The 9,905-nt window shown below is 41.0% G+C and overlaps 1 long non-coding RNA gene across 1 annotated transcript; it reads right to left on the bottom strand.

Annotated features, from left to right (window-relative positions):
• Nucleotides 1-4,293: 4,293 nt before the first annotated feature.
• Nucleotides 4,294-9,643, bottom strand: LOC129736644 (uncharacterized). The gene is made up of 3 exons (XR_008733556.1): nt 8,462-9,643; nt 7,078-7,211; nt 4,294-4,479 (listed from the first exon to the last, which is right to left on the bottom strand). It is a non-coding gene; the product is annotated as an uncharacterized LOC129736644 (long non-coding RNA).
• Between the last annotated feature and the right edge of the window lie 262 nt (nt 9,644-9,905).

The raw sequence follows: 9,905 nt of genomic DNA, 5'->3' as shown, positions 1-9,905 counted from the left end.
CTTGGCAGTAAGGAAAACAACTCTGATGCCTTACCACTTTGCCAGAATTAAATGTTTTGTCTCTCTATTGTCCTTCACCTAACAGTCACTTTAACGCTGTAGTTTAATATTCATGTCATTAACATTGCTAACTGTTAAAACCTGAATGAAATAATGAATTAATATGTATGCGCAGATCTCTATTTTGTCCAGTATTACTTACACCTTTTTTTTTATTGGGGCCTCAGCATTCTGAAGGGAAATACAAAGGATTCTTCCCCTTTCAGCCTGACTCTGCTGTCGCCGTCACTGCAGTGAGTTAGCAGCTCCACTGCAGTTATGGCAGAGGAGAGGGGACTTTGCTCGGGTACCTCCAAACGGGCCACCCCTGCCACTGCATCAGTCAATGTGTGCTAAAGTGCCAGGCAGCCCCTCAACAGCCACGGGAATGACCTGGGTACCTCAACATCGCTTACTGAGTTGTAATGAACTTAGTGGTAAGGTCTGTCCTTACACGGGCAGAGCCTCCAAGGGCTCTACCGAGCTAGGGCATGCATGACCATGGCACAGGCCTTCGAGGTTAGGAGTCTGTTTGATATCAGAGCCAACTTAGTGAATTTACTGTAAAGGCACTTTCATATAAGAAAGCAAAATCTTACAAGGTTCACAGTTCAGCTTCAGCTGGGACTTGCCTTCAAAATGCATCTACATGCTCAATGGGCAGAAAGGAGCTCAGCTCTTCTGCCTCAATAGAACAAATTGCATTTACATTGGCAGTAAATTTGGCTCTAGCTCTGCATTTTGGGAGGGAATCTGGAAAAACAATCTGCACCAGGATGTGTTGGGGTGGGGGTGTCCCTGTTTTTGAAAGGTTCATTGGAATAGACTCTTATGTGACTCTGCTTTCAATCCAAACTCCACATAAGACCCAGCCTGAAATAAAAAGGAGACAAGATCAGCAAAGGCTTAATTCTCGGTTTTAGTTTTAAAAGGAGTTGAGGCACAGAGAAACCTGAAATAGACCACTGATATTATGCCTAGGGCAAGATTTTTCAAGACTGTATGTGAGCTGGGAGATGCAGAGGAACACCTGGTAAATTTTCAAATTCACTTAAGATGAGACGCCCAGAGCAGCGTGGTCCTCTAGAGCAGTCTTACTATCAGAAATGCATTCAAAGAGTATTCTTACCCTCTCTGGTATCAGATAAAAATACATTTTGTGGAGCTCCAGCTGCCTCATAGTTAATGGCAGAGCTATATTTATCTTTTATCACTTGAAGGTCTGGTCTGGTTAAGTAAAAAGTCCAATTAATAAAGACTACAAATTTATGTAACTGTAAGCCATACACTCAGTATATTCTCTACCACCACAGAGACCAGATGACTTTTCACATCACGGGTCTCTAGTTCAACACTTGCTCAAACACCCAGTTGTGAGAAGTGCCACAATTTTGAAAGATTTCACTGAAAGTCAGGCATTAAGAAGTTAGGTGCCTTTCCTCAAGGCAACATCTTATTTAGATCAGGAGATCATTTTCCCTTCCTGCTCTTGAAAAACATTTTGCTATTCACTCGGTGTGTCCTATTAGCAGAAAATAGAGGAAGTTCTGATGCATCATAGCACGCATCTGAAATTCTAATTAACAAGAAGTCATCTGTAGTTGTCCAACATCATATTATTAATTCACAAAGCAATAAAGGAATATATTTCAGACTGAATGAGAAGATAGGTACTGAATGGGGTCATAGTATTTCACTACACATAATTTGTCATGATCTTTAACTATTTCAAACCTATAGAAGTCAAGTTGTACAATGCCTTACCGTGAATGTAATTTCTCACATATAAAAAGCGGTTACACCGGTATGATTTATTCTCGTGAACTTAAATCCTAAATTAGATCTAAATCTATATAACCCCAGGTTGCATAAGGAAGTATATTTTTACTGTGAATACTAGACTTTTGCTCTTTTATGTATTTTTGAGCAAGAAAGGCAATTCTAGGGACATTGTAATACGCTTTCTGGCATTATGATCAATACGTACATTAATTTAAAAATTATATTTAGCAATGGGAACAGTAGATTTGATGATTCATTAAAAAAGCACATCTCTGTTAAATTCTAATCAATCTCTACATTCCAAAAGTCTTAAGGAAGGATTTTTTCTTTAACCCACACCCCAAAAATGAAGACTTTTCCAAATGCATTGCCAATGACTAGAACTTTCTTCTTCCTGTTCATTTCAAAACATTGTTAATTCTAAAGTATAGGGAAACCCAAAATCATTCATCCATTACCTTTCCAGCAAAGAATGTGCAGTTACTAGAATTTTGCACAATTAGTGCTCAGAGTCCTTTAAATGTAAACCTGTAAGAAGAAAGTAAAACAAGTCAAAGTTAATAGTGACTGGCTGGAACAAAATGCTTAAATCAATATGATGATGGCTCATCTGCTTGTCATTTAGCCATTACCTAGGAGTCGAGGACCTCCTGCTATGCCAGATTTTTTTTTTAATACAGATTTATCACTGCCTCAGTTCTGCAGACACATATGAAGCCAAAGTCATTCCAGACTTGCCCTGTCATACTGTTTACTCTTCATATCTTATTTATTCCTGTTTGTTCTTTACATTGGATACAAACACAGACAACCATTGGGAAGTTCAAAAAGTTTAGTACAACAGCAAGAGGGCAAAAGCCACCATCTCACGTTTACAGGATCCTAGAGAAAATAACAACATAGTAATTCTCCTAAAGAAGAAAAAAAAACCCACCACATATTTAAATGTTTTCTTTGAATTAAACCTTAAAATAAAGCTGTGTAGTTTAGAAATATTTTGAGGTATTTCTTCACCACATATAGAAACCAGGTTAAAACATGTTTTGGGTACAAATTTAAACACAGAGAAACCTCATTGTCTGGTGTTCAACATAGGAAAAGCCTAAGGACATAAGACATACAACTAAGAAAAGGGCATGCTGGTGATGACCCTATGGACACACAGGGCCTGATCCTTATCCTACTGGCACCAACAGAAATCCCAAATCTGTTCAAATCAGTGGTGTTTGACCAGGGTCTGCCACTGGGATCAGAATCAGGGCTGTTTTGTATATGCTCAGCTTTTACAGAAAGCCACAAAACTTCCCCAAAAACATAGTCCCCAGGGTTTTTAGGCAATGAGCATCTGGGCAGCAAAGGCTACTTGGTCGTAATTGTGACAAAGCAAAATCTTTAATTCTGGTTTCCCCAACTGGAACACATGACTGCTCCTTCTTTTGGGGAAGAGTGAAACAGGAGCCAATGCCATCTCTGGAAGAAAAGCCTATGATGCAGCCTCAAAATAAATACACTTATCTGCATATACAAACACTGGAGCCTCATATGTATCCACCAATACCCCTTCCTTAAAAAAAAAATAAAATACTGCATATGCTGCAGCTCACACCAAGAGGAATAATGAGGGAGGTGTTGGGTTTTTTGTATTTTTTTAAGTTCACATAACTACAGTCACAGCAACTCTAGGTTCATCAGAACTATCACATAAAAAAAAAGCACTTATCACAAACAAGTTTATTAAATAATCAGCTGCCTTAGTTCCAGTCCTCTCTCAGACCCGCCTGTGTACGGTCTTTATTACAGCCTAATCACATCACGGTTTTGGAAAGGCAAACTCTGAACTGAACAGCTACTGTCACCTCCCTCTCTCTTTTCCTTTCCCAAAAGGTTAAACGTGGAAAATGCTAAAAATCTACTGGGAGTGTGTCTAAAATGAAGTGTAAATAGGTATGGAAAACCTATAAGAAAACGGAAGGTGCCTGAATGGCAAAGTGCAAAGGGTGACAAGAAGAAAATTGTGGTGGCATACAAAAGGCAAGAGAACAAGAAAGATTTGATACAATAGATAGCTGGCGTGAGCCTATCCACTGGCTGGTAGCTCCTGTTCTACCCACCTCCCCCTCAATACCTTCATTTTTTTGTTATGATAAAGAACATTCATGATCAGTAACAATGTTATAATGATAGTAAATGCAGGATTTAAGGTATATAAAACCTTCAGCCAACATTAGAAAGCCACCAAGGGGGAGTTACCTTGCACGAGGTTCTATTTAGTGATGGCTCCACTCTTTCACTCCCTGACTGCAAATCAGCATTTTTAGTGGACAATAGGCTCAGCAGTGGCCTTATGATTGCCTCTTTTCAAATGGAAATGGCTATCCTAACTCCTCTGCCAGGTTTTTCTTACTAGAGCACAAATTGCAGTTTACAAGGCTCTAAGGGGGAAAAAAAATCTTAGCTGAATATCTTTTTTTTATTCGACAAACTGACATGTAAATTACCCTTTAAGTGCTCCACTCTAGGGCTCTGATCATCTCCTAATTGTCACAGTCAATTGTAGCCAACAGTCTCTTCAATCCCAAGCGCTTTGACAACAAGCATAAGGATCAAAGCAGAATCAGCTCCCTTCAATATCCTTCTGTTTAGGATGCTACAAAAAGCCTGAAGAAGAAAGGTGTAAGGGCATTAGTGGAGAAGGAGCCGAGAGTAGAAAGTACTATAGCAGTCATTTTCTGCTTCACCAATATTATATATCTTTATGTGCTCTGTTATCCCATGTTCAGCATGAATACATAAACATCCCAGAGAATAAATATGGTTCAAAGGGACTTGGATATATTACTACTTAAAAATAAATGCAGGATGCACTTCCGATGCCTCCTGCATGCCTCCCCCCATCCTTCCCTCTCCAACTTTCCCCTTCACTCTTGGAAAGAATACAACTGCAGTTATTTCTCCAGCAAAGTTGTTTTTTCCCAAAACAGTCCCACACTGTCTTCCAGGATGAACCAGGCTGCAGACCAGCCTACCGCAATGGAAACCCATCCCAAGTTGCATTCATGGGGATGGTATGACTTAGACATGAAGCGTATCATTTGTGCCTCTGCTTCTGCTTTCTGAAGCGCCTATAACCCAAGGCCAGGCAGAGGCTGGAGCAAAAGCCCCTCATTCAGTTGGAGTCCAACTCTCAGCACAGCCAGTTTCAGTCACATCCAAAATGATTGGGAAGAAATACAGAAATACATACGGCAGTCCTCAAAGTCTGCCCAGGGAAAAATAAATAAATAAATTATTTGCTGTGATTCTGAAAGAAGATTCACCTTTTATTGTATTTCAGACCACTTTAGATCAGCACCACACTATACCGCTTAAACTTTTGTACTAGCTTGCTGTGTTTGATGATACGAGCTTGCTCGCTCTGCAATACGCTTTCATACCCTCAGCGCCTCACAGACGCCTCAGAGTGAGCCTTGTTGAAGTCATGTTTCTAGGGAATAGGAGTAAGGCGGAGCTATTCTGAGTCATATTTTTACTTCAAAACTTGTACGTATCCAGGAACGTAGCAGTAACTCCCACAGAGGATTGCAAACAGCTTCTGCCATACAGGCTGCAGGGGAGGAATAGCATGGCTCCTGCAGAAGATGAGCTGCTGAAGTGGGAGAAAGCCTGCAGGATACCAGGGAGGCAAACTGGGGATGTGCCAAGCTCTAGACTAACTCAAAAGGATCTCCAAACGGGTAACCAGGCTCTGCAGGGTTAGGCAACTGGATCCTTTCGGCCTCTCTGACAGCCTTGCTGCTACACGCGAAGGAAGCAAGAGACTTTCATGCATTTTCCTGGAGACCTCTCCCACTTTGGCAAAAGATACTTTCCACAGGAGGTAGCGTGAACACCTGAAGTCCAAAAATAATGGGTATTTGGAGGCGAAAACCTATTTGCTCCCTCATAAGGAATTAATTCACTCTTACAGCTATTTTTAAGAAACTGCCACTTGACATTTCTTAAAGATGATGCACCTTATCCATTGGCTCACATAACACTAGAGAAATGGTTAGACGAGACAGATGGATGAGTTTAACAACCTGCTGCCCCCCTCCTACAGATCCCACTTTCCTCGCCTAAATTCTGGGTTCCTGTGTACAAGATGAGCTGAGTCAGATCCATAGACCAGCAGAAAACCAGTCGTTTGTGTAATAGGACCCCCAGGCGAGGCTTTCGGTAGATGTTCCTAAACCATCACCTACACCACACTCCCCAAGGAAGACCAAAAGGTTTCAGATGCAAATAACCCTATTTTTTACGTAGAAAAGACTCTGAGCTCGTAGGCAAGACAGCACAGATACCACAAGGCTTCCTACAGAGCTGGCTCTGCACCCACTCACTGCTGCCTGCTCCTGCCTGCACCCACCGCCTTGCACCCAGCCATGCTCAGAGCCCCCGGCACCACCTTGCACACGCAGATGAGCATTATTGAGTTAGAGATGCTAAATGCAGATAATAGGCTCAATACAAAGACGGGTGAGAAAAGTGTTTTCCATAATGAATAGGAACGAAAACTCAACATTTCTCATAGGAAAGATATTCCCAAAAAATGGTGATTGGGAAACATCAAAAGTACTCATTTGAATGATGTTAAAATAATATAGAAGGTTCATCTAATATATCATTTAAAATAAATACAAAACCAAAATTATAAAACTGAAGTGAAACGTTTGTCTTGTAAAGCTGTTTTATTTCCATATTATCAAAGGGGAAAACTTTAACTCTTTCTGACCAAAACTTTCACTGAAAAAGGCATGTTCTAAAGAAACTGTTCCAGCTCAGCGAAACATGCTTTCCCCACCAGCAAATCGACACATATTTTGCAGCTCTATATGATGATTGATATCTTCTCCAAACAGCTAAATTCTGAGGTGGCTCCAGTTAAAACGTATGAAATATTTTCCTTGATATTCCACTATACAAGGCAAATCCCATTAGTTTCTAGGAAGAATATTCCAAAACACTAAGATACCTTCCCAATGAAACTTTCCCAACATTAGCAAATTGCTCTGTGGCTATTTAGCTCACTAGAATTAAATTGGTATATAAAGATATTTTCACCTCCTCATACACCCAAAAGTGCCACACGCCAATAAAAACCTGCAAGGTCACCGGGAATGTAATTAACTTTTTTTTTCTGAACTGTGCTTATTTAAACAACAGAAGCATTTCCAAATAGCAGGACATCAGCTAACACAGCCTGCACTATTTTCTCACCTTACTTGAAAATGCATCCAAATACTTACCGCATGAAACTGTTGGTTCCCAGCTTTGTCTGTGGAGTTGTCGCTGATAGTCTGCAGAGGGATGAGTAGCACAGTAATCCTGGCCATTTTCCTTGTTTCCAGCTGCTAAAGCATAATAAAGAAGGTTAAAATAATATTCTTTTCCTATCAGAACTTTTCCATGGAGATAATTGCTATAGTGTTTGCAAAGTACAGATTTCATTACCAGAAAGTAGTAGAGGGTCCACATGACTGTGAATGGGAGGAGATAAGCTCAATGGGACAATTTCCCCTTAAAATAAGACACACATTGTGGAAAAAGGTGAAACAAAAACCTCACAAACCTGCCCTATCAGAGAGTATGTCCTTTCACGCAACGCAGGGAACCCACAGCACTAGAGACTGTTACATGGGCTAAGCAGTTTGTTGCACATGACCATTTTGTGATACCTCAGAGCTGTCATTTATTATGGGCAATGGAACGATTGCCTTGCACAAGGGGAAAGGTGCCATAACAATGCCGGTGCACTGGAGCAACGGGTAAGAAAGCGGCTCCTCCAGCTGCCTCCCACACACAGCAGCAAGTCATGGGGCAGCCTGAGAGCACAGGGGCTCCTCTGGAAACGTTACCCCAAGAAGGGAGCACTGAATGCCAATCAGAAGTGTGGTTTACTGATAGGATGCTGCTGCCCTTTCCTACAGACTTTAACATAAACCCCCAATCTGGTTGTAAAGGAGCGGAATAATAGCACTCATTGTGTCGCTGACATTTCTCTCGGAGGGGGTGGCGTTTCAGTAAGCAGTTATGTTTCCTTATTTAGTTCTCCACCACAATCGTGGATTTTTGCAGCCCTTCTTTTTATGCTTCTGAAAAGTAGAAGGATGAAAGGTTACATTTGCGAAGTCTAGAAGCTATGGCCAAAGCACATGCACTGATGCAATGTGAAAGTCCGTGGCCACATAACCGCTTCAGGACCATCACAAGATTCCTGATATGGCTCCTAAATGGCCAATGATTAACTGATGTGCTCTGGTCATTAAATCTTTGTTCAATTCGGTCTTTCAAGCAACAAAGACATACTATTTCTCTCTGGGATGCCTTGCAGGTATCAGCGTTGGGTTTGCTAAGAATATACATAAAGTCATCACCTCTGCAATGGCCCAGGCTGTGTGAAGTGCCTTCAAAAGCCCTTAGGAAGCCATCTGCTTAAGCCTCAACTGAGAGTTGTTTTAAAGAAGTCATATGCTGCTTTTTAAGTGATTATTTCTAGATGGTGCTCAGGGGCAGGGAGGGAGGGTTGATGACCACAGCTCATTCTGTGCAAAGGCAGAGATTGAAGCCATTGAGCGCTGGCAGCAGTGATCATAGGACTTACAGTGAAGGAGCCAAATTGTACGCAACTGCTTGCTCTTGGGGAGAAGAGGCTTTCCTGGGTGTCTTCATAGCTCATCAGCACAGTTTCTACCGCAATCAGCTAACCACACAGCTTCCACTCCAGCCACATCTTCCTAAGCCCAGGAAAACATCACAATCCCATTTTACAGAGGAATACATAGGCACTGTTAGAACAGCGGGATTCAAGTCTATTAAAAGCTAATGAGAAGATACGCAGTCCAGTGAATTCACCAAAGTCCTAAAAAAACTGTTTCAGAGCCAGGGCCTCAGCATAGCAGCTCCCAGGTCCTAATCTGTGCTCGGGTTGTTTGGTGTCACGAAGACCTTCCTGCTTTTAACTCCTGCAAGGTCAATGCCAGGCAGCTAAACGTACATTGAGGACACTGCTCACTTCTAGGCTCATGCACAACAAAATAGAGAACAAGGGCATCATTCACGGACAGATGTTAGAACTTGATTGTAAAGAAAGCTGTTTCAAATAATAACCAGAGAGTTAGAAAAAGCATGTCTAACCACGTCTGTTAAGAAGAACATTATGCAGCATTTATCAGCTCAGACAGGAGTTTGCTTCATAAAACTGGTTTCAATATAGGATTTTAAGTGTATGGCAACGGATAGAGTGGATACAGACATTGCTTTACACGAGGAGAATTTCTATCTATTACTAAGCTGTAATTTTAATTGACATTAAGCAAGAACTACCACAAGAATAGAGTGAGCGCCCATTTCTCACAGCCTATTTATCTTGCATACAGTTACTTAGGGCTCATATACCACCAGTTTAGAAACATGCGTAATTGCTTATGGTCAACATCATATCACTGCCAGATCACACATTAAACAGATAACCACTATCATTATAAGAGCAACTTCCTTGACCTCATATTTTGGTCTGGCTCTGAATTCCTGTACTTTACCAGCTTGGTTTGTTCCGCTATGCCAGCCTTCTGTCTGTACATGTCATTTTCTACTCCTGTAAGTGACCGGTGTACTAGAGAGCTTACTATAAAAATGCATATTTGAGCACACGAATAGAATAAATTCAAGTAATATGATCACAGTTGCTCCTGCAATGTTTTTATAAACACAGAGTCTCTGCTTTTTTATTATAGTTAAGGTACAGTGTGTTATTTGGCAGAGGAACCTTACTTGAAAATGTAAAAGGTTCAGGCAACCACACATTTGGAAGTAGAAATCTTTCCTTAAAACATTGCTCTGGTTTTTAAACATAGCAAAATTTCTGGAAACTTCAGTTTCGCAGAGTCTGCCAAAGCTCCAGTCACATGTAACATATTCTTGGGGCTTACATATAATGTTTCAAGTAATAAACAACATCTTGTTTAGAGCAGGATGGAAAGGAAAAAAAAAGGGGGGGGAAGCACTCATTAGGAGTCAAAGCTCTACATCAGTACTAAAAACAAAAT

The sequence above is a fragment of the Falco cherrug genome, chromosome 8, assembly GCF_023634085.1.
Source record: "Falco cherrug isolate bFalChe1 chromosome 8, bFalChe1.pri, whole genome shotgun sequence".
NCBI classification, from domain to species: domain Eukaryota; kingdom Metazoa; phylum Chordata; class Aves; order Falconiformes; family Falconidae; genus Falco; species Falco cherrug.
This window is presented reverse-complemented; position numbering and strand designations above follow the sequence as displayed.